This window comes from Ranitomeya imitator, chromosome 6, assembly GCF_032444005.1.
Source record: "Ranitomeya imitator isolate aRanImi1 chromosome 6, aRanImi1.pri, whole genome shotgun sequence".
Taxonomy (NCBI): domain Eukaryota; kingdom Metazoa; phylum Chordata; class Amphibia; order Anura; family Dendrobatidae; genus Ranitomeya; species Ranitomeya imitator.
The window spans coordinates 45,431,972-45,456,169 of NC_091287.1; the positions used below are offsets into that span (position 1 = coordinate 45,431,972).

At 44.2% G+C, this 24,198-nt stretch overlaps 1 protein-coding gene across 2 annotated transcripts in view; it reads left to right on the forward strand.

The window, feature by feature from the left end:
* Window positions 1–24,198, forward strand: part of GPR158 (G protein-coupled receptor 158) — a 332,397-nt gene that overhangs the window by 103,937 nt on the left and 204,262 nt on the right. The gene's annotated exons all lie outside the window — the stretch shown is intronic.

Here is a 24,198-nt window from a genome sequence, read left to right on the forward strand (position 1 = left end):
ATGGGAGGGCTCGGAAGGGAAGGAGCTCCATTTGAAATGCAGACTTAGATGGATTAATCTGCAGGCGTCACATTGCGTTTGCAGAGCCCCTAATGTACCTAAACAGTAGAAACCCCCCACAAGTGACCCCATATTGGAAACTAGACCCCTCAATGAACTTATCTAGATGTGTTGTGAGAACTTTGAACCCCCAAGTGTTTCACTACAGTTTATAACGCAGAGCCGTGAAAATAAAAAATCTTTTTGTTTTCCCACAAAAATTATTTTTTAGCCCCCAGTTTTGTATTTTCCCAAGGGTAACAGGAGAAATTGGTCCACAAAAGTTGTTGTCCAATTTGTCCTGAGTACGCTGATACCCCATATGTTGGGGTAAACCCCTGTTTGGGCACACAGGAGAGCTCGGAAGGGAAGGAGCACTGTTTTACTTTTTCAACGCAGAATTGGCTGGAATTGAGATCGGACGCCATGTCGTGTTTGGAGAGCCCCTGATGTGCCGAAACAGTGGAAACCCCCCAATTATAACTGAAACCCTAATCTAAACACACCCCTAACCCTAATTCCAACGGTAACCCTAACCACACCTCTAACCCTGACACACCCCTAACCCTAATCCCAACCCTATTCCCAACTGTAAATGTAATCTAAACCCTAACCCTAACTTTAGCCCCAACCCTAACTGTAGCCCCAACCCTAACCCTAACCCTAATCCTAGCCCTAACCCTAGCCCTAACCCTAACCCTAGCCCTAACCCTAGCCCTAACCCTAGCCCTAACCCTAGCCCTAACCCTAGCCCTAACCCTAGCCCTAGCCCTAACCCTAGCCCTAACCTTAACCCTAACCCTAGCCCTAACCCTAGCCCTAGCCCTAACCCTAACCCTAGCCCTAACCCTAGCCCTAACCCTAGCCCTAACCCTAGCCCTAATGGGAAAATGGAAATAAATACATTTTTTTTTATTTTTCCTTAACTAAGGGGGTGATGAAGGGGGGTTTGATTTACTTTTATAGCGAGTTTTTTAGCGGATTTTTATGATTGGCAGCCGTCACACACTGAAAGACCCTTTTTATTGCAAAAAATATTTTTTGCAATACCACATTTTGAGAGCTATAATTTTTCCATATTTTGGTCCACAGAGTCATGTGAGGTCTTGTTTTTTGCGGGACGAGTTGACGTTTTTATTGAAAACATTTTTGGGCACGTGACATTTTTTTATCGCTTTTTATTCCGATTTTTGTGAGGAAGAATGACCAAAAACCAGCTATTCATGAATTTCTATTGGGGGAGGCGTTTATACCGTTCCGCGTTTGGTAAAATTGATAAAGCAGTTTTATTCTTCGGGTCAGTATGATTACAGCGATACCTCATTTATATCAATTTTTTATGGTTTGGTGCTTTTATACGATAAAAACTATTTTACAGAAAAAATAATTATTTTTGCATCGCTTTATTCTCAGGACTATAACTTTTTTATTTTTTTGCTGATGATGCTGTATGGCGGCTCTTTTTTTGCGGGACAATATGACGCTTTCAGCGGAACCATGGTTATTTATATCTCTCCTTTTGATCGCGTGTTATTCCACTTTTTGTTCGGCGGTATGATAATAAAGCGTTGTTTTTTGCCTTGTTTTTTTTTTTTTTTTCTTACGGTGTTTACTGAAGGGGTTAACTAGTGGGACAGTTTTATAGGTCGGGTCGTTACGGACGCGGCGATACTAAATATGTGTACTTTTATTGTTTTTTTTTTTTTATTTAGATGAAGAAATGTATTTATGGGAATAATATTTTTTTTTTTTTTCATTATTTTGGAATATTTTTTTTTATTTTTTTTACACATTTGGAAAATTTTTTTTTTACTTTTTTACTTTGTCCCAGGGGGGGACATCACAGATCAGTGATCTGACAGTTTGCACAGCACTCTGTCAGATCACTGATCTGACATGCAGCGCTGCAGCCTTCACAGTGCCTGCTCTGAGCAGGCTCTGTGAAGCCACCTCCCTCCCTGCAGGACCCGGATCCGCGGCCATCTTGGATCCGGGGCTCGAGCAGGGAGGGAGGTGAGGAGACCCTCGCAGCAACGCGATCACATCGCGTTGCTGCGGGGGGCTCAGGGAAGCCCGCAGGGAGCCCCCTCCCTGCGCGGTGCTTCCCTGCACCGCCGGCACATCGCGATCATCTTTGATCGCGGTGTGCCAGGGGTTAATGTGCCGGGGGCGGTCCGTGACCGCTCCTGGCACATAGTGCCGGATGTCAGCTGCGATAAGCAGCTGACACCCGGCCGCGATCGGCCGCGCTCCCCCCGTGAGCGCGGCCGATCGGCTATGACGTACTATCCCGTCCAGGGTCAGATAAGCCCAGGGCACCTCGACGGGATAGTACGTCTAAGGTCACAGAGGGGTTAAGGATGGCTTGTTTCACCTGTATGGAGAGCTCCTTTGACCGCATGTTTACTTCACAGCAAAACCTTCCAAATGCAAGAACCACACCTCAAATCAACTCCGGGCCTTTTATCTGCTTAATTGAGAATGATATAATGAAGGGATTGCCCACACCTGTCCATGAAATAGCCTTGGAGTCAATTGTCCAATTACTTATGGTCCCTTTAAAAACAGGGTGGCACATGTTAAGGAGCTGAAAATCCTAAACCCTTCATCCAATTTTAATGTGGATACCCTCAAATGAAAGCCGAGAGTCTGAACTTCAACTGCATCTGAATTGTTTTGTTTAAAATTCATTGTGGTAATGTCTGTAACCGAAATTACTAAAATGTTGTCTTTGTCCAAATATATATGGACCTAACTGTATATCTGTTTTTTATGTTTTGTCTTTTTTATACAATAAAAACTATTTTATATAAATAATAATTATTTTTGCATCACTTTATTCTGAGGACTATAACTTTTTAGTTTTTTTGCTGATGATGCTGTATGGCAGCTCGTTTTTTGCGGGACAAGATTACGTTTCAGCGGTACCATGTTTATTTATATCCGTCTTTTTGATCGCGTGTTATTCCACTTTTTGTTCGGCGGTATGATGATAAAGCATTGTTTTTTGCCTCGTTTTTTTTTTACGGTGTTCACTGAAGGGGTTAACTAGTTTTATAGGTCAGGTTGTTGTGGACACGGCAATACTAAATATGTGTACTTTTATTTATTTTTTATTTACATAAAGAAATGTATTTTTTATTTAGGAATTTAAAAAAATATATTTTTACACAGTATACATATTTTTTTTACTTTTTTACATTGTCCCAGGGGGGTACTGTTGTGAATTCTGTGGCTGAATTCACTCCTGTGGTCACAAGTGGTACTGCAGCTTCTGAGCTTCCTCCCTCAGGTGTTCTGGTGAGCTCGTTAGCTGCTTCATTACTTAACTCCGCCTGATGCTGCTATCCTTGCTCCTTGTCAATGTTTCAGTGTTGGATCTGAGCTTCTCCTGATTGTTCCTGTGACCTGCTGCTCTTTATAGCTAAGTGCTTTTTGTTTTTTTGTTGCTTTTTTTCTGTCCAGCTTGTCTTTTGTTTTGCTGGAAGCTCTGAGACGCAAAGGGTGTACCGTCGTGCCGTTAGTTCGGCACGGTGGTTTTTTTTTTTGCCCCCTTTGCGTGGTTTTGCTTTAGGGTTTTTTGTAGACTGCAAAGTTCGCTTTACTGTCCTCGCTCTGTCCTAGAATATCGGGCCCCACTTTGCTGAATCTATTTCATCCCTACGTTTTGTCTTTTCATCTTACTCACAGTCATTATATGTGGGGGGCTGCCTTTTCCTTTGGGGAATTTCTCTGGGGCAAGTCAGGCCTATTTTTCTATCTTCAGGCTAGCTAGTTTCTTAGGCTGTGCCGAGTTGCCTAGGTAGTTGTTAGGCGCAATCCACAGCCGCTTTTAGTTGTGTTTAGGATAGGATCAGGTGTGCAGTCTACAGAGTTTCCACGTCTCAGAGCTCGTTCTTGTATTTTTGGGTATTTGTCAGATCACTGTGTGCGCTCTGATCGCTAAGCACACTGTGTTTCTGGATTGCCTTCATAACACCTGTCATTAGCAAACATAACAGGGTACATCACTATATAAAGTCAGATTGCTGATCTGACACTTTGCAGTCCATGGCAGCCTCCTGGCACATAGTGTCGGGTGTCAGCTGTGTTAATCAGCTGATACCCAGCCGCGATCAGCCGCGCTCCCCCCCCGTGAGCGCAGCTGATCGCATATGACGTACTATCCCATCCATGGGAATTATGTCCCAGGTCACATGGACAGGATAGTACGTCCGATGGCAGAAAGGGATTAATATTTCCAGAAATGCAGCTAAAGAAAAGGTCGGCACTCTGTCCTCCAGGATGAACTCTTGTTCTTTATTCAAAAATATATGCACATGATTTTTGAATGAAGAAAAGTTCATCCCAGAGGACAGAGTGCCGACCTTTTCTTTAGCTGCATTTATCTTCATGTCTGCTCAGGCTGCCGAGCGCCAGGAATGTTAATGGTACAGGTGTGATGAGCTGTTCTGTTAGTCTGTGGACTTAATATTTCTACAACTTCTGTGCTGTGTAAGAGATGTTCAGTGCTTATTTAGGCTGCACACTCCAGCTGGCAGTGTCTGTGCACTCAGGTCATATGATCCTGTGACATCATCACAGCTGTTTCTGCACTTCTATGTCTCTGCCTGCTCATGATTGGTCAATATCATAAAGGAGGCAGAAGCACACGCCCACAATGAGAAATATCTAAAAAAAAAAATCCCCTTGGACTTAATTAAAGTTAACTCATAAGTTGCCAAATATTTGATTGCTAATATCTCCAGTGGTGAGGTGAAATTATAAAAAAAAATCTAATTTTATTTGGCACTGCAGCCACAATTAGATGGTGTGCTGAAACATTTGGTGAAAGGTTCTCTTTAAGGACTATCTTTTGAGGACTCACTAACACAAGCGAATAAATAAGACAAGCGCAATCCAATAAAAATCCGACTGCACTCGGCCCAGTGTTAGTTTATGGTGCAGCTCATATCTGAGATTATGTTCTCATGTTGATTCAGAATGTGAAAGAGCACACTGCGAATGCGAAAGAGTACACTGCGACTGCATCTGAGAATCGGATCGCACACATCAATACAAGTCTATGGGGGCATGTGAAACATTGCACTGCACTTGGATATTACCGGAGTACAGTACGATTCCCGCAGACGCCGGCAATGGAGGAGATGGATAAATTATTTTCTCAGTCTCCTCTGCACCTGGCTTTGATTCTCCCATGCGAGAGGATCGGAGCACAGAGTACTGACAGTCGTCTCATGCTCGCAGTAGAGCTGGACCAGAGTGTCATTAGAATATCGCATTGGATGCCATATGCTACTGTGACTCCGGCCCTTGAGTACTGGATTCTGGACTTAAATTGTGCCCTTCCTGGTATAAAATCAATTTAGAATTTAATATACACAGCCATGTACATATACATATATATAGAGAGAGAGTTTTTGGCAAAGCCAGTTTACCGCTTTGAAGAAACAGGAAAACATCCATCCTGTGGTTACAGTTCGCATGGAAAACGGATTGGGACAAATCCACACATGTAAAGAAAACACTTTTTGTTTCTCCAGCGATCAGTCCACAGGCCTGATTACAGCCACATCTGTTTTCAATCAAGAAATCACTTAAATAGAACCTGCCTGACAAAGTGAAGTAGACTAAAAGATCCTCTAAAGATAGACATCATGCCGCAATCCAAAGAAATTCTGGAACAAATGCGAAACAAAGTAATTGAAATCTATCAGTCTGGAAAAGGCTATAAAGCTATTTCTAAAGCTCCAACAAACCACCGTGAGAACCATTATCCACAAATGGGAAACACATGGAACAGTGGTGAATCTTGCCAGAGGTGGCCGACTGACCAAAATTACCCCAAGTGTGCAGCGACAACTCATCCAAGAGGTCACAAAAGGCCCTACAACAACATCCAATGAACTGCAGGCCTCACTTGCCTCAGTTAAGGTCAGATTTCATACCATAAGAAAGACACAGGGCAAAAATGGCCGGCATGGCAGAGTTTCAAGACGAAAACCACTGCTGAATAATAAGAACATAAAGGCTCATCTCTGTTTTGCAAGAAAGCCTCTTGATGATTCCCAAGACTTTTGGGAGAATACTCTGTGGACTCATGAGATAAAAGACGAGCTTCTTGGAAGGTGTATGTCCTACTACATCTGGCATAGAAGTAACAAAACATTTTAGAAAATACCAACAGTAAAATGTGGTGGTAATATTGTGATGGTCTTGGGCTGTTTTGCTGCTTTAAGGTCCCGTCACACTTAGCGACGCTGCAGCGATACCGACAACGATCCGGATCGCTGCAGCATCGCTGTTTGGTCGCTGGAGAGCTGTCACACAGACCGCTCTCCAGCGACCAACGATGCCGGTAACCAGGGTAAACATCGGGTAACTAAGCGCAGGGCCGCGCTTAGTAACCCGATGTTTACCCTGGTTACCATCCTAAAAGTAAAAAAGAACAAACAGTACATACTTACCTACAGCCGTCTGTCCTCCAGCGCTGTGCTCTGCACTCCTCCTGTACTGGCTGTGTGAGCACAGCGGCCGGAAAGCAGAGCGGTGACGTCACCACTCTGCTTTCCGGCTGACCGACGCTCACAGCCAGTACAGGAGGAGTGCAGAGCACAGCGCTGGAGGACAGACGGCTGTAGGTAAGTATGTAGTGTTTGTTTTTTTTACTTTTAGGATGGTAACCAGGGTAAACATCGGGTTACTAAGCGCGGCCCTGCGCTTAGTTACCCGATGTTTACCCTGGTTACCAGTGAAGACATCGCTGAATCGGTGTCACACACGCCGATTCAGCGATGTCTACGGGGAGTCCAGCGACCAAATAAAGTTCTGGACTTTCTTCCCCGACCAGCGACAGCACAGCAGGGGCCTGATCGCTGCTGCCTGTCACACTGGACGATATCGCTGGCGAGGACGCTGCAACGTCACGGATCGCTAGCGATATCGTCTAGTGTGACGGTACCTTTAGGATGTAGAAGACTTGCTGTGGTAAATGGAACAATGAATTCAAGCAAATGCTTGATTGCAGTTGTTGCTGGTAAGGGCGACTCAACCAGTTATTAGGTTTAGGGGACAATCACTTTTTCACACAGGACCCTGTAGGCTCGGATTTCTTTTTCCCTTAATAATAAAGACCTCAAAACGGCATTTTGTGCTTACTTGTGTTATCTTTGTCTAATATTTACATTTGTTTTGTGATCTGAAATATTTCAGTGTGACAAACATGCATAAGAATAGGAAATCAGGAAGGGGGGCTAATACTTTTTCACACAACTGTGTGAATATATATATATATATATATACATGTGTATATATATATATGTATATATTAGGAGCATATTTTCAATAAATTCTGAACCCAGAACCTAAAATAAATACAGATCCCAGACCAGAGCCCGTAGACAAGTACAGACCTCAGAGCAGATTCCCAAAGAAAATAAAGGTCCCTAAAGAAATATATACCCTGGAAGAGAGCCTCTAAATAAATACTGACCCCCGACCAGACAAGCTAAATAAGTTCAGATCCAATACTAATTCAGACAGCAGGACCCCAATTCATCATTTGTGGGGGGTTTAATTAATTTTCCCTTTTTATCTTTTGATATTTGTTGAGGTTTTTGGTGCTAAATTCATCAAAATGGCGCATGCGATTCATGAATAGAAAATGGAGTGAAGTAATAAGGACTAGTGTTGAGCGATACCGTCCGATATTTGAAAGTATCGGTATCGGCCGATATCCGAAAAATATCGGATATCGCCGATACCGATATCCGATACCAATACAAGTCAATGGGACACAAATATCGGAAGGTATCCTCTATGTTTCCCAGGGTCTGAAACTCTCCTTCAGACCCTGGGATCCATATTCATGTGTAAAATAAAGAATAAAAATAAAAAATATTGATATACTTACCCTCGGACGCGCCCTGGTTGTAACCGCTGCAACCGCCATGATTCCCTTCCTAAGAATGAGCGCGTAAAGGACCTTCGATGATGTCGCGGCTTGTGATTGGTTGCCTGACCGCTCATGTGACCGCTCACGCGACCTGTTGTGAATTCTGTTGTCGAACTCCCTCCTGTGGTCGTGAATGGTACTTCGGCGAGTTCTGTCCATGGACTCCCTCTGGTGGCTGTGAGTGAAGCTGCTGCTTCTGAGGTTCCTTACACAGGTGACGTAGTTTATCCTTTGGCTGGCTGCTCTATTTAACTCCACTCAGATCGTTACTCCATGCCAGCTGTCAATGTTCCTGCATTGGTCCAGTTCGCTCTTGGATCTTTCTGGTGACCTGTCTTCTCCAGCAGAAGCTAAGTTCCTGATAGTTATTATTTGTTCATTGTTTCCTTGTCCAGCTGGTTATCATGATTTTGTCTTGCTAGCTGGAAGCTCTGGGATGCAGAGTGGCATCTCCACACCGTTAGTCGGTGCGGAGGTCTTTTTGCACACTCTGCGTGGTCTTTTGTAGTTTTTTGTGCTGACCGCAAAGATACCTTTCCTATCCTCTGTCTGTTTAGTAAGTCTGGCCTCCCTTTGCTGAAACCTGTTTCATTTCTGCGTTTGTGACTTTCATCTTTACTCACAGTCAATATATGTGGGGGGCTGCCTTTTCCTTTGGGGAGTTTCTCTGAGGCAAGGTAGGCTTTATTTTCTATCTCTAGGGCTAGCTAGCTCTTAGGCTGTGAAGAGGCGTCTAGGGAGAGTCAGGAACGCTCCACGGCTATTTCTAGTTGTTGTGATAGGATTAGGGCCTGCGGTCAGCAGAGCTCCCACATCCCAGAGCTTGTCCTGTGTGAGTTTAATTATCAGGTCGTGTCGGGTGCTCCTAACCACCAGGTCATAACAGCGACCAATCACAAGCCGCGACATCATCGAAGGTCCTTCACGCGCTCATTCTTAGGAACAGAAGCATGGCGGTTGCAGCGGTTACAACCAGGGCGCGTCCAAGGGTAAGTATATCAATATTTTTTATTTTTATTCTTTATTTTACACATGAATATTCATCCCGATCCCGATTCCCGATATCGCAAAAATATCAGAACTCGGGATCGGAATTCCGATACCGCAAATATCGGCCGATACCCGATACTTGCGGTATCGGAATGCTCAACACTAATAAGGACACAACTTTAGATTTCCAGCTCTTCAGATAGATGTAAAATATCAAAAGTAGGAAAGAAGCCATCCAGAGATTCAGTGTCAGCTAATAGTAAATGTGTTCCTGCTTCTCCCAAAAGCCTGTTCATTTGAATCTATCTCTTATTCTCTCATGGACCATTAGCTTGCAATAAAAAGTGCTCATTAGGGAAATGCGGAAGTTACTAATAATATTCAGCCAACAGAAGGGATAAAAAAAGGCATTTTTATAAAGGATTCTTTCTTCACTATTTTGCTGTTTAGTTTATTATTCATTTGTTTAAGTCAACACTTTTCCCACTCTCTTACCTCATGTAACTGTCGCATTATGGGATCATCTGGGGTGATGTATTCTCTAAACTTGCTCTTAGTGAGCAGCACAGACCAAAGGTGATAATGCAGCAGAGCTGGACTAGCTGGATGCCATGGAAATGGGCAAACAGAACTGGAAGCACTAAATGCAAGTGAGATGTCACACACAGGAATAGTAGAGTTGTATAAGCAAACTGGTATCTTGCTTGAAGAAATGTAGTTACACTCAGAAATAGCAGAAATGTATAGTCGAACAGTTACCTTGCTTGCAGAGATGCAGTTACTTACAAGAATCCAAGTTGAAAATATGGACAGCATAAGGATGGCAGAGAAGAGCTTGTTAATATATCTTGTGTGAGGTCAAGAGCCAGGAGGGTACATCATAAACAGAGGGAAGAGACAAAGTTGTAGTCAGGTAACGGTCCGAGGTCAAAATACCAGGAGGATAGCGGATCAGAGCCAAAGGGTTTAACAGATGGATGGTCAGAACAAGGTCAGGCAGTGATACATCAACAAGCAAAATACAAGGCACACAGTAAATGAAACACACTTAGCTGAAGCTACAGCTGACATCTATCTGGGACTGCCAGCTGAACGATCAAGGGAACTGGGAGCACCTGATCAAAGCTCAGCACCTCCCAGTCTCAGATAAAAACACTGCCATTTACTGCACAAACAGCTCAGCATAACCCTGCGCCAGACTGGACAACTAAGCTGTCAGTCACTGCACAGACAGCTCAGCTCTGAGTGGTGGAATCATTACAGCTTCACATTGCAGAGCTGAGAGTAGGACTTGCTGAAATAAGCTTGGAAGTAGTACCTGGCTGTTGTTGTTGGATTGTAGACAGGAGTATATGAAAAAATAATTAGACACCTTGCTGGAGCAGAGACAAGAGAAAGATGAGGCTAACTTCAGGAAAATCATGATAGTAGGGTGCCAAAATTCCTGGATACTTAAGCAGCGAGTGGCTGCGAGAGCTGGCCTTAAAAGACCTGGTATGATGATATCTGTAGTACTTCCCTGGCTACCACAATAACTAAATGTGGAACAGGACAGAGGGAGAAAACCATAGGAGAAGTAACAAAATACCCTGCGATAGAGCTGGGACAGGTGAGTAACACACTGGTGTTTGGTCAATTGTGGAAAGATATAAATATTTTTAGGTTTGTGTGGCAAGCAAAACCCCAAAGAAAGAAGTCATACACCACCCCTTAGTACACAGTGCTACAGCATTTACTGGAGTCTTGCTTTGAGTACACAAAGGATGGAAAAAGCAACCACAAATCACTTTCAAATTTCTATTCAAATCCATACAACCCATTGCAAAATCTACCTGCCCCACATATAGATTTAACTTTGGGTTTGCTGCAGAATTCACAGTGGATTTGGCAATTTTTACTGAAAGAGAAATTTGCAGTAAAAATCTGCAATAAAGACATACTTTGAATAAAAAATTTGTTTGTTTCTGCCCCTTGTCCTGCTGTTTCTACATGGATTTGTGACTCTCTGCAATGGTCACTAGTCCTTGTGTAAATATCATGGCTGGATGCAAAGGCTGGTGGAAGATCTGAGAAGCAGTGGGGGATTGGTAAGTTGGCTATAAGACAATATTCATACGGTAGTATTTTGGTGAGAGTTTGCAAATCAAAACTAGGAATGGAATGAACACAGCTACAAAATATAATTGTCTGAGCGTGAATTTAGGTTAAAAAAAATATAGACAACTTCTTTACATTTTTTCTTTGGTTTTGGTCCTTTTACCCTTTAAAATGTTCAAACATTTTTGGGAAATGTACCCTAACCTGTGCCAAAACTCATCTGAATATGCAACATAATCACTGCCTACATGAGAAAAGCTCCCATCCCATAATACTGGCACAATATAAAAATGTCATATTCATAAAAAGCCATATTATACCTTACTGATGGTATAAATAGTGTGTATATAAACATGACACGCAGAATACAGATGATCAAACAATTTCACTTCCAAGATACAAGTCGCCATGTACTATTCAGGACATTAATGTCATCTGAAAATGGGAAACCCGTGTGAAGCACTGAACGCGAGTCTCTGATTAAAGGGGGATATTGATTGAGAAAGTAGTGAGGTGACACAGCAGAAGTATGGCCGGTCAATTGTATGGATTTGTCATTAATGGCTTAACTCTTGGAGGAAGGAGCACAATTAGTGGTGTAATATTACAGTTAATCACACCGGAAGCCTTCTTGCTGTTCAGTTCTGCTTGCACATTTCCTATTAGCAAAGCAGGGTCATTTTTTTTACATTTTTAGACAGTAATACCTTCTTGATAAAAAAAAAGTGCTTACACAAAAACCTCCCAAACACTGCAAAGCCTGCAAAAATTATCCATTCCTTTTGAGCCTTCATGTTTCATTGTGCACCATTACATACAATCCATGTGAGTAGACTTTTGGATTTTGAAATGATCCTCAAAAAAAAGACTCTGAAATACAAATAAAACATAGAGTGCATTTAGAGCGGTCGCTCGGCGGTCATTTAATAACTTGTCTAGAAAGAACGACAATAATTTATATGGGGGGAATGAGCATTCCGATTATTGGTAGAACATCCCGATTAGCTGGAACCCTCATTCCTGATTCTTGGCTAGTGTAAAGCAACCCATGGGTTAGGTGGACATGACATCTTTAACATGCGAGCTAAGGCACCATGCTTTCCAAAAGGAAGATACTTCCGAAAATGCCACTTTTGGGGGATTTTTATGTTTTTCCTGGATGTTTTTTGAGCCATTGCCTTGATTTTTTAAAGTATAGAGCAAAGGATTGTCAGGTCACTTCTTTTAACCACTTGGTGTCTTTTGAAATTTGAAGCAGTTAAAAGACATGCAAAAGACTGACCAGTAAATTAAACATAGCAATGCATATGTTCATTCTTTTGACTGTTTTTTGAGTGCTTTTTCAGGTTGTCTTCAGAATGGCCCCACGTGAAAAGAAGATGAGTGCAAATACCCAAAAGCTTTTCATATATTTAAGATGGCTCATATACTATATATCACTTTTGACTCTTGCCATATGCACGAGTGTTCAAAGAAAAAGGAGAAAGCTGCTACCAGATGAGGCATGTCTGGCAATGATTTATTCCACCTGAAAACAAAGAGATCAGGTGTTAAAGTTCCAACTTCTCAATCCTTTTCTCCCCCAAACACATCAGTTTGTTGTCTGGTCCTGCTGATATCGACCAATTTTTATCCAATTGTGTCAGGAGGCCAATAATGGCAGACATTCATTACAATAGTTAAAGGACTATTACAAAAATAATCAAGTTTTCGCTATTCACAGGATAGAGGATGACTTGCTGAAAGCTGGATTTCTGACCGTAATCAATCCCTAGAATGGGCTTGTGCATTGTTTATGGAACTGAGAGAAATAGCCAAGCACAGCATTAGACAGCACCGTAGACAATGAATAAAACAGAGACTGCACATGTGCACTTCCAACTTTGTTTGGGATGAGGCTGTAGAGTTCCATTTTCACATTTCCATAAACCCTATTTAAGGACCGCTATGGGTCCGATTGCTACCCTGATACCCTAAGGAAATGGGATTGCCTGATTTTATGGATATAACATTTTAAACATAAAGTCATTGTATTTGTAATGTCACTATTTTGAGATCCTCGAGGTTCACTTAGTGTTTTTCTTGTTTTCCCAAGTAATTTTGCATACAGAGGGGAAAATAAGTACAGGTCCTTCTCAAAAAATTAGCATATAGTGTTAAATTTCATTATTTACCATAATGTAATGATTACAATTAAACTTTCATATATTATAGATTCATTATCCACCAACTGAAATTTGTCAGGTCTTTTATTGTTTTAATACTGATGATTTTGGCATACAACTCCTGATAACCCAAAAAACCTGTCTCAATAAATTAGCATATTTCACCCATCCAATCAAATAAAAGTGTTTTTTAATAACAAACAAAAAAAACATCAAATAATAATGTTCAGTTATGCACTCAATACTTGGTCGGGAATCCTTTGGCAGAAATGACTGCTTCAATGCGGCGTGGCATGGAGGCAATCAGCCTGTGACACTGCTGAGATGTTATGGAGGCCCAGGATGCTTCAATAGCGGCCTTAAGCTCATCCAGAGTGTTGGGTCTTGCATCTCTCAACTTTCTCTTCACAATATCCCACAGATTCTCTATGGGGTTCAGGTCAGGAGAGTTGGCAGGCCAATTGAGCACAGTAATACCATGGTCAGTAAACCATTTACCAGTGGTTTTGGCACTGTGAGCAGGTGCCAGGTCGTGCTGAAAAATGAAATCTTCATCTCCATAAAGCATTTCAGCCGATGGAAGCATGAAGTGCTCCAAAATCTCCTGATAGCTAGCTGCATTGACCCTGCCCTTGATGAAACACAGTGGACCAACACAAGCAGCTGACATGGCACCCCACACCATCACTGACTGTGGGTACTTGACACTGGACTTCAGGCATTTTGGCATTTCCTTCTCCCCAGTCTTCCTCCAGACTCTGGCACCTTGATTTCCGAATGACATGCAAAATTTGCTTTCATCAGAAAAAAGTACTTGGGACCACTTAGCATCAGTCCAGTGCTGCTTCTCTGTAGCTCAAAAGTGGCTTTACCTGGGGAATGCGGCACCTGTAGCCCATTTCCTGCACACGCCTGTGCACGGTGGCTCTGGATGTTTCCACACCAGACTCAGTCCACTGCTTCCTCAGGTTCCCCAAGGTCTGGAATCGGTCCTTCTCCACAATCTTCCTCAGGGTCCGGTCTCCTCTTCTCGTTGTACAGCGTTTTCTGCCACATTGTTTCCTTCCAACAGACTTACCATTGAGGTGCCTTGATACAGCACTCTGGGAACAGCCTATTTGTTGAGAAATTTCTTTCTGGGTCTTACCCTCTTGCTTGAGGGTGTCAATGATGGCCTTCTTGACATCTGTCAGGTCGCTAGTCTTACCCATGATGGGGGTTTTGAGTAATGAACCAGGCAGGGAGTTTATAAAAGCCTCAGGTATCTTTTGCATGTGTTTAGAGTTAATTAGTTGATTCAGAAGATTAGGGTAATAGGTCGTTTAGAGATCCTTTTCTTGATATGCTAATTTATTGAGACAGGTTTTTTGGGTTATCAGGAGTTGTATGCCAAAATCATCAGTATTAAAACAATAAAAGACCTGACAAATTTCAGTTGGTGGATAATGAATCTATAATATATGAAAGTTTAATTGTAATCATTACATTATGGTAAATAATGAAATTTAACACTATATGCTAATTTTTTGAGAAGACCTGTATTTGATACACTGCCGATTTTGCAAGATTTCCCACCTACAAAGAATGGATAGGTCTTTAATTTTTATTGTAGGAACGCTTCAACTGTGAGAGACATAATCTTAAAATAAAATCCAGAAAATTACAATATATGATCTAATATATAATTGCCTAGAATACTACTTCCTGCAATTTGTGCCAACTTCCGTGGCTTTGTCCGGAGCTAATGTCCGGAGCTAATGTCCGGAGCTAATGTCCGGAGATTAGAGTTGAGCGACCTTGACCTTTTTAGAGTCGAGCCGGGTTTTGCGAAACCCGACTATGTCCAAAGTCGGGTCGAGTGAAATCGGCCGATTATGACGTAAAGTCGGGATCGACCGAAACACGAAACCCAATGCAAGTCAATGGGGCAGCATAGTCGGCAGTGAGTGGGGGCCAGGAAAACACCTAGAGTGCCCATTTTAATGTCAAAACCATCCATTCTTCTTAATGAAGCTTGTCAAGCGTAATTTACCTTATAATAATTGGAAGGCATTTGAAATTGGGGGTCATTTGGCTAAAGTTGTGGGGGGTAGGGCTGGTTCAAGTAATTAGTGGGCCCAGGAAATCTGGACCACGTCACGGCAGTGGAGCAGGGAGAGGTAAGTATTTCAACTTTGCAAGTGCTGTGAACCTGAGCAAGCAGGGGGGGCCCACTCGTTGGCATTGGCACTGGCACAGGGCCCCTCAAAGTACAGCGGTGTGTTTGCACGGCGGGGGCGCCTCCCACCGGCAGCAACACTTTTGCGTACTATGAGAGGCCCTGTGCCAGTGACGTCGCCAACTAGTATTCCTCCCCCCACCTGATGAAGGAACCTGCACTTTCATCTGCACCTTCCTCTTTGTCCCCGTGTAAGGTGGTATGGTATGCGGGAAGAGCAACCTGACTTTCAGCAGGGTCACAATGTTGTTGTGTAGCGTGCACGGGGAATGTTGCGTTATGGGTCAATGTACCAGCAGACTCATCTATCACTGGCTGGGCAATGGGCACGATGAAGTGGAAACACAGATATAGGCCCAAAGAAGAAAGTGGGCTAAATGCAGTTCAAAATTGGTAACACAGGAATAACCAGGGGGCATTGCAGTGGAGGACAACTGGAATGAGAGGCTGACACAGAGAGTAGGGCCAAATCAGTAAGTAGTCGAAATGCAGTTCAAAATTGGCAACCGTAGTAAACAGGCGGCACAGCTTTGTTCAGTGGAGGAGAACAGCAAGGAGTGGCAGACACCGATAGTAGGCCCCAAACCAACTAGTAGGCCAAATGCAGTTGTTCCATTTAACCACAATTTAATGAGAGCCTGAACATAGAAGCTCAGGAAAGGCAACCTGGGGAACACCTTGGAGTGTAACACACCATCTCTCTCCACCCCATACCCATTTTGTAGGCCTAATGCTGTGTACTTTTCTACAACTACTAAACGAGAGTCGGAAGACCGAAGCAATGGCAAGGAAACCTGGGGAACACCTTGGAGTGTAACACACCATCTCTCTCCACCCCATACCCAATTTGTAGGCCTAATGCAGCCTACTTTCCGACACCTACTAAACGAGAGCATGAAGATCGAAGCTCAGGAAAGGCAACCTGGTGAAAACCTTGGAGTGTAACACAACCTGTCTCTACACCCCATACCAAATTTGTAGGCCTAATGCAGCGTAGTTTCCACCAACTACTAAACGAGAGCCGGAAGATCGAAGCTCATGAAAGGCAACCCGGGGAACACCTTGGAGTGTAACACAACCTCTCTCTACACCACGAAAGGGCTGATTCTTAGGAAGGAAGGCTGTTGTAAATAAGCATTGCGCGTCCGAGGGTGATTATATTCTTATTCGGTATCTACTCACCCTCGGACGCGCCATGCTTCTTGATTTGTAATTAATGTTTATTTGCAATGTGCTTTTGACTTACTCAATTATTTTTTTAATTATTGATTTTATTAAATTAATAGTTTAACATCTTATTGGAAATAATTTAAAGGAGACGCGACAGGACAACACTCGGTGGATGCCATATCTGTGTTAACAACTCCAAAAAACTTTCAGTTAACTTCTTGCAGGAGAAAGAAATTGTAGCTGTTGGACCTTTGTAGTACAGTTCCAGATATTTGTTGTGTGTTTGTTTTGATTGTTAAAATGTCTGCATTTGAGATCTCAACACGATCTTATTTTTTATAATCAAATTAATTTTTTAAATATTTTATTAGGTTGGTTCAAGGGGTACACGGGCCGCAGTAGACAGGTCAGTGGAGGCCTAGTGGAAGGAGGGACCGCAGATGCGCCACTGTTTCACCCATACACAATTAGTAGGCCTAATGCAGCGTAGTTTCCAACAGCTACTAAACGAGAGCCGGAAGATCGAAGCTCAGGAAAGGCAACCTGGGGAACACCTTGGAGTGTAACACAACCTCTCTCTACACCACGGAAGGGCTGATTCTTAGGAAGGAAGGCTGTTGTAAATAAGCATTGCGCGTCCGAGGGTGATTATATTCTTATTCGGTATCTACTCACCCTCGGACGCGCCATGCTTCTTGATTTGTAATTAATGTTTATTTGCAATGTGCTTTTGACTTACTCAATTATTTTTTTAATTATTGATTTTATTAAATTAATAGTTTAACATCTTATTGGAAATAATTTAAAGGAGACGCGACAGGACAACACTCGGTGGATGCCATATCTGTGTTAACAACTCCAAAAAACTTTCAGTTAACTTCTTGCAGGAGAAAGAAATTGTAGCTGTTGGACCTTTGTAGTACAGTTCCAGATATTTGTTGTGTGTTTGTTTTGATTGTTAAAATGTCTGCATTTGAGATCTCAACACGATCTTATTTTTTATAATCAAATTAATTTTTTAAATATTTTATTAGGTTGGTTCAAGGGGTACACGGGCCGCAGTAGACAGGTCAGTGGAGGCCTAGTGGAAGGAGGGACCGCAGATGCGCCACTGTTTCACCCATACACAATTAGTAGGCCTAATGCAGCGTAGTTTCCAACAGCTACTAAACGAGAGCCGGAAGATCGAAGCTCAGGAAAGGCAACCTGGGGAACACCTTGGAGTGTAACACAACCTCTCTCTACACCACGGAAGGGCTGATTCTTAGGATGGAAGGCTGTTGTAAATAAGCATTGCGCGTCCGAGGGTGATTATATTCTTATTCGGTATCTACTCACCCTCGGACGCGCCATGCTTCTTGATTTGTAATTAATGTTTATTTGCAATGTGCTTTTGACTTACTCAATTATTTTTTTAATTATTGATTTTATTAAATTAATAGTTTAACATCTTATTGGAAATAATTTAAAGGAGACGCGACAGGACAACACTCGGTGGATGCCATATCTGTGTTAACAACTCCAAAAAACTTTCAGTTAACTTCTTGCAGGAGAAAGAAATTGTAGCTGTTGGACCTTTGTAGTACAGTTCCAGATATTTGTTGTGTGTTTGTTTTGATTGTTAAAATGTCTGCATTTGAGATCTCAACACGATCTTATTTTTTATAATCAAATTAATTTTTTTTATATTTAATGATGTTGGTTCAAGGGGTACACGGGCAGCAATAGACAGGTCAGTGGAGGCCTAGTGGAAGGAGTGACGGCAGACAGGCATCAAAGGCCTAACATTGGGCTGGCTGTAGGCAAGTTAAAATTGGTTCCAGGGGAACACGGCCATCAGTGGCCTGGTCAGTGTAGTTGTAGTTGAAAGAACGGGACGCAGACAGGCTTCGAAGGCCTAACATAACAAACTTGGGCTGGCTGTAGGCACTTTTAAATTTGTTCCAGGGGTACATGGGCAGCAGTGTATGGTCAGTGGAAGTCTAGTGGAAGGAGTGACCGCAGACAGGCTTCGAAGGCCTAACATAACAAACTTGGGCTGGCTGTAGGCACTTTTAAATTGGTTCCAGGGGTACACGGGCAGCAGTGGTCTGGTCAGTGGAAGTCTAGTGGAAGGAGTGACCGCAGACAGGCTTCCAAGGCCTAACATAACAAACTTGGGCTGGCTGTAGGCACTTTTAAATTGGTTCCAGGGGTACACGGGCAGCAGTGGTCTGGTCTGTGGAAGTCTAGTGGAAGGAGTGACCGCAGACAGGCTTCGAAGGCCTAACATAACAAACTTGGGCTGGCTGTAGGCACTTTTAAATTGGTTCCAGGGGTACACGGGCAGCAGTGGTCTGGTCAGTGGAAGTCTAGTGGAAGGAGTGACCGCAGACAGGCTTCCAAGGCCTAACATAACAAACTTGGGCTGGCTGTAGGCACTTTTAAATTGGTTCCAGGGGTACACGGGCAGCAGTGGTCTGGTCAGTGGAAGTCTAGTGGAAGGAGTGACCGCAGACAGGCTTCCAAGGCCTAACATAACAAACTTGGGCTGGCTGTAGGCACTTTTAAATTGGTTGCAGGGGTACACGGGCAGCAGTGGTCTGGTCAGTGGAAGTCTAGTGGAAGGAGTGACCGCAGACAGGCTTCCAAGGCCTAACATAACAAAATTGGGCTGGCTGTAGGCACTTTAAATTGGTTCCAGGGGTACATGGGCAGCAGTGTATGGTCAGTGGAAGTCTAGTGGAAGGAGTGACGGCAGACAGTCTTCGAAGGCCTAACATAACAAAATTGGGCTGACTGTAGGCACTTTTAAATTGGTTCCAGGGTAACACGGCCAGCAGTGGCCTGGTCAGTGTAGTAGTTGTAGAAAGAAGGGACCGCAGACAGGCTTCGAAGGCCTAACATAACAAAAATGTCAAAACAATGGTATTGTCAGTGCCAGGCATTGAAGGATGTCAGCGCCTAGACTACACATTGGTGAAGCTGTGAGAGATAATTTTGCTAGTGGTAGAGCACTGTTTGAGCTGGGGGGGGGAACTGTCTTGTGGCCGGCGGTACAGGCACAGGGCCCCTCATATTACAACGGTGTGTCTGACGTTGGGTGCGCACCACCACCGCCAGAGACACTTTATTGTACTATGAGGGACCCAGTGGCAGTGCCGTCGACCAAAAGCGGCCACACCCACCTCTTCAGACAAACAGCACTCTCAAGGGTCCAAGCGCAAAGTGGCGATAGCACGGCCCCGTGTGGGGAGTTTGGCCATTTCGTGAGGTGGAAACATGTCGTATGCTGGACAATCAGGTGAAGAAAATTACGAGATTGGAAAAGTCATTCAGAATAGTCCACAGGCAAGACCTTTTCATAGGAAAGCTAGGTGTCAGCCGGGCAGGGTGGGGCAAAAGATTTTGAAATCCAGTTGTGGTTCATTTTAATGAAGGTTAGATCATCTACATTTTGGGTAGCCAGACGAGTCCTTTTTTCTGTTAGTATTGAACCTGCAGCACTGAATACTCTTTCTGATAGGACACTAGCTGCCGGGCAAGCAAGCTCCTGCAATGCATATTCTGCCAATTCTGGCCAGGTGTCTAATTTGGATGCCCAGTAATCAAATGGGAATGACGGTTGAGGGAGAACGTCGATAAGGGATGAAAAATAGTTTGTAACCATACTGGACAAATGTTGTCTCCTGTCACTTTGAATTGATGCTGCAGTACCTGTCCTGTCTGCGGTCATAGAAAAATCACTCCACAACCTGGTCAGAAAACCCCTCTGGCCAACGCCACTTCTGATTTCTGCCCCTCTAACACCTCTGGTCTGCTGGCCCCTGGAGCTCGTGTGAGAACGATCACGGGCGCTGTGTGCAGGGAATGCCAGAAGCAAACGGTCAACAAGAGTTGATTGTTTTGTTGCTAATATTAGTTCCAAGTTCTCATGTGGCATAATATTTTGCAATTTGCCTTTATAGCGAGGATCAAGGAGGCAGGCCAACCAGTAATCGTCATCGTTCATCATTTTTGTAATGCGTGTGTCCCTTTTGAGGATACGCAAGGCATAATCCGCCATGTGGGCCAAAGTTCCCGTTGTCAAATCTGCGGTTGTGCTTGGTTGAGGGGCAGTTGCAGGCAAATCTACGTCACTTGTGTCCCTCAAAAAACCAGAACCCGGCCTTGCCACGCCACCAATTTCCCGTGCCCCCGGGAAAGCTTCCTCATTAAAAATATACTCATCCCCATCATCCTCCTCATCCTCCACCTCCTCTTCGCCCGGTACCTCGTCATGTACACTGCCCTGACCAGACAATCGCTGACTGTCATCAAGGCTTTCCTCTTCCTCTGGTGCAGACGCCTGATCCTTTATGTGCGTCAAACTTTGCATCAGCAGACGCATTAGGGGGATGCTCATGCTTATTATGGCGTTGTCTGCACTAACCAGCCGTGTGCATTCCTCAAAACACTGAAGGACTTGACACATGTCTTGAATCTTCGACCACTGCACACCTGACAACTCCATGTCTGCCATCCTACTGCCTGCCCGTGTATGTGTATCCTCCCACAAAAACATAACAGCCCGCCTCTGTTCGCACAGTCTCTGAAGCATGTGCAGTGTTGAGTTCCACCTTGTTGCAACGTCTATGATTAGGCGATGCTGGGGAAGGTTCAAAGAACGCTGATAGGTCTGCATACGGCTGGAGTGTACAGGCGAACGGCGGATATGTGCGCAAAGTCCACGCACTTTGAGGAGCAGGTCGGATAACCCCGGATAACTTTTCAGGAAGCACTGCACCACCAGGTTTAAGGTGTGAGCCAGGCAAGGAATGTGTTTCAGTTGGGAAAGGGAGATGGCAGCCATGAAATTCCTTCCGTTATCACTCACTACCTTGCCTGCCTCAAGATCTACAGTGCCCAGCCACGACTGCGTTTCTTGCTGCAAGAACTCGGACAGAACTTCCGCGGTGTGTCTATTGTCGCCCAAACACTTCATAGCCAATACAGCCTGCTGACGTATGCCAGTAGCTGCCCCATAATGGGAGACCTGGTGTGCAACAGTGGCAGGTGCGGATGGAGTGTTTGTGCGACTGCGGTCTGTGGACGAGCTCTTGCTTCTGCAGGAGGACGAGGAGGAGGAGGAGGAGGAGGGGGTGCGAACGGCTACAGACAACTGTTTACTAGACCGTGGGCTAGGCAGAACTGTCCCAAACTTGCTGTCCCCTGTGGACCCTGAATCCACCACATTTACCCAGTGTGCCGTGATGGACACGTAACGTCCCTGGCCATGCCTACTGGTCCATGCATCTGTTGTCAGGTGCACCTTTGTGCTCACAGATTGCCTGAGTGCATGGACGATGCGCTCTTTAACATGCTGGTGGAGGGCTGGGATGGCTTTTCTGGAAAAAAAGTGTCGACTGGGTAGCTCGTAGCGTGGTACAGCGTAGTCCATCAGGTCTTTGAAAGCTTCGCTTTCAACTAACCGGTAGGGCATCATCTCTAACGAGATTAGTCTAGCTATGTGGGCGTTCAAACCCTGTGTACGCGGATGCGAGGCTAAGTATTTCCTTTTTCTAACCATAGTCTCATGTAGGGTGAGCTGGACTGGAGAGCTGGAGATCGTGGAACTAGCGGGGGTGCCGGTGGACATGGCAGACTGAGAGACGGTGGGAGATGGTATTGTTGCCGCCGGTGCCCTAGATGCAGTGTTTCCTACTACGAAACTGGTGATTCCCTGACCCTGACTGCTTTGGCCTGGCAAAGATACCTGCACAGATACAGCAGGTGGTGCGCTAAATGGTGGTCCTACACTGCCGGAAGGGATGTTGCGTTGATGACTAGCTTCATTGGCCGAGGGTGCAACAACCTTAAGGGACGTTTGGTAGTTAGTCCAAGCTTTCAAATGCATGGTGGTTAAATGTCTATGCATGCAACTAGTATTGAGACTTTTCAGATTCTGACCTCTGCTTAAGGAAGTAGAACATTTTTGACAGATGACTTTGCGCTGATCAATTGGATGTTGTTTAAAAAAATGCCAGACTGCACTCTTTCTAGCATCGGATACCTTTTCAGGCATTGCAGACTGAGCTTTAACCGGATGGCCACGCTGTCCTCCACCAGGTTTTGGCTTTGCCACGCGTTTTGGGCAAGATACGGGCCCGGCAGATGGAACCTGTGGCGATGTTGATGCCTGCTGCGGCCCCTCCTCCTCCTCTGCTTCAGAACTGCTGCCGCCTGCACCCTGTTCCCCCAATGGCTGCCAATCGGGGTCAAGAACTGGGTCATCTAATAACTCTTCTTGTACCTCCTGCGCAACTTCGTCTGTGTCACCGTGTCGTTCGGTGGTATAGCGTTCGTGATGGGGCAACATAGTCTCATCAGGGTCTGATTCTTGATCAGCACCCTGCGAGGGCAATGTTGTGGTCTGAGTCAAAGGACCAGCATAGTAGTCTGGCTGTGGCTGTGCGTCAGTGCACTCCATGTCAGATTCAATTTGTAATGGGCATGGACTGTTAACTGCTTCACTTTCTAAGCCAGGGACGGTATGTGTAAAGAGCTCCATGGAGTAACCCGTTGTGTCGCCTGCTGCATTCTTCTCTGTTGTTGTTTTTGCTGAAGAGGACAAGGAAGTGACTTGTCCCTGACCGTGAACATCCACTAACGACGCGCTGCTTTTACTTTTACCAGTTTCACGAGATGAGGCAAAAGAGCTAGAGGCTGAGTCAGCAAGATAAGCCAAAACTTGCTCTTGCTGCTCCGGCTTTAAAAGCGGTTTTCCTAATCCCAGAAAAGGGAGCGTTCGAGGCCTTGTGTAGCCGGACGACGAACCTGGCTCCACAGCTCCAGACTTAGGTGCAATATTTTTTTCCCCACGACCACCTGATGCTCCACCACTACCACTACCCTCATTACCAGCTGACAATGAACGCCCCCGGCCACGACCTCTTCCACTAGACTTCCTCATTGTTTTAAAAACGTAACCAAACTAACGTTATTTGTTGCAGTCACACAACTTACACGGTGAGCTATAACTTCAGTATGATTTAGCTACCCCTTTACAGGTTGGTGAGACCACAGCGAAAATCAGGCCCAATGTTACACACTCTTTTTTTGGTGGCTGCAAATTAGAGAGATGCCCCACACGCAGGACTGTCACTGAAGCACAAATGTTAATATTAATGTCACACTATTATTTTTTTTTTATTTTTATTTTTTTCAGGAACACTTTAGAAACCCCCCCAAAAAAAAAAAATAGATTTTTGCAGGGAGAATTTAGAAAACAAATGTAACAAACTATATGCTTTCTATGGGCCACTGAGTGAGAGATGACGCACACAGGAATCAGGAGTGGCACACAAGCCCAGAGGCCAATATTTTTCTACCAATGATTGATGGAGTTATTTTCTCTGGTAGATTTTGGAACCCAAATCAAGGAAAAAAAATGTAGGCTTTCTATGGACCACAATTGGAGAGAGAGAGAGAGAGAGAGAGAGATGGCACACCCAGGAGTCAAGACTGGCACACAAGCAGAAAGGCCAATATTAATCTCCCATTTTTTGGGGGGTTTTGTTTTTTTTTTTTGTTTTTTTTTTTTTTCA